A 1,726-nucleotide genomic window follows, 5' to 3' on the forward strand; every position below is an offset into this window, starting at 1 on the left:
TCATATATCTCCTTTCAAAGTTTGCATTTGTGAAAAGTCAAAAAAAAAAAAAAAAACAAAGAGAGAAAAAAAACGAAAAAAAAAGAGTGAAAAGAAAAAAAAATCAAAGAGAAAAGAATCAAATAAAAAAAGAAAAACGAAAAAAAAAGTTAAAAAAAAAGAAAACAGTTTTGTTGGCAATTTATAAGCGAAAAGAAAAAAAAGGGTCTCATACGTGGCTTTATTACTCTTTCTAGTTGTTTTTAGTCTTAGTGCATCTTGTTGCATCTTCTTCGTGTCGTCTTCTTTTGGTTTCCTCCTTTGCTAATCTTTTTTTTTCGATTGTCCATCTTTTTGTGTCTTCTTTCATTGTCCTATTATTCCTTGATTTGTCTTGGTGGACCGTTGCGGAAAAGATTTCTGATTGAGATCGGAATAGTTCGATAAGAACCATATAGAGAATACTAAAGAGGGGAAAAAGGCAAGAGTGTGTGAGATCATCAGAGGGTAAAAGCCAAATATCGAGTGAAACACTTGAGTGTGGTGAGGACATCTTCCTTTTCTTTGTTCTTTCTTCTTTTCTTTCTTCTTACTTCCTTTTGCAGAAACATGGCGGATGAACAAAATCGCAATCTCGACAATCAGCAACATGGAGAAACAAACCCTCTTCAAATGCAAGCATTGATGGGTGAGCTACGGAGAATCATGCGAGCTGAGCTGGAGGGTATCCATCAAAGAATAGACCAGATGGAAAATGAGGCGCAGGCCGTGTAGAAATTTGCGGAATGATATTTTTATTGATAACCAAAATAACATATAAATAGATGAGAGTCTTACATTGAATAAGTAAAAAAGACATAATGATAAATATTTCTAAATATATATTTTCCGGATTTAATAAGATCTTCAATATACGATATATCTCGTAATATTCTTCAAGATCCGGTATATCTCAACATCCCCCTTCAAGTTGGAGCGTGGAATATCACGAAACGTCTAACTTGCTGAAAAGATGATCAAACGCATGCCGCTTGAACCACATCACCTTGCGAACTCGTGTCAATAAAAGACATAACTAAAAAAAATCAAACAAACGACTGCGCTGCAACTTTGGCACCACGCACAAAAAAATCGTTTGATGATAACAAAAAAAAAGACGACAATCGCGGTATAGAAAAGTCTCGTGAATAACTCTGATTCATCCGAGATTGAAAGGCAACTACGCGAAAGCGTTTAATGACAACAAATTTTTTTTTGGCAATAATAAGATGATTGGCGGTTATGCGAATAATCTTTAGGAATATGTGGGATTATGAGAGAAAATAAAAAAAAACCAAAATAAAATGACTCTCTTATTCTTAAAAAAAAAACTCGAAATGATATTACTACTGGATCGGTATATCATCATCTTCATCTTCACTCTCATTATCGATCATCATTTTTATGAAAAGAACAACAAATTAGAAAAGAACCAGGCTCTGATACCATGTAGAAATTTGCGGAATGATATTTTTATTGATAACCAAAATAACATATAAATAGATGAGAGTCTTACATTGAATAAGTAAAAAAGACATAATGATAAATATTTCTAAATATATATTTTCCGGATTTAATAAGATCTTCAATATACGATATATCTCGTAATATTCTTCAAGATCCGGTATATCTCAACATCCCCCTTCAAGTTGGAGCGTGGAATATCACGAAACGTCTAACTTGCTGAAAAGATGATCAAACGCATGCC

The sequence above is a fragment of the Tarenaya hassleriana genome, unplaced genomic scaffold, assembly GCF_000463585.1.
Source record: "Tarenaya hassleriana unplaced genomic scaffold, ASM46358v1 Cleome204, whole genome shotgun sequence".
Classification (NCBI taxonomy): Eukaryota; Viridiplantae; Streptophyta; class Magnoliopsida; order Brassicales; family Cleomaceae; genus Tarenaya; species Tarenaya hassleriana.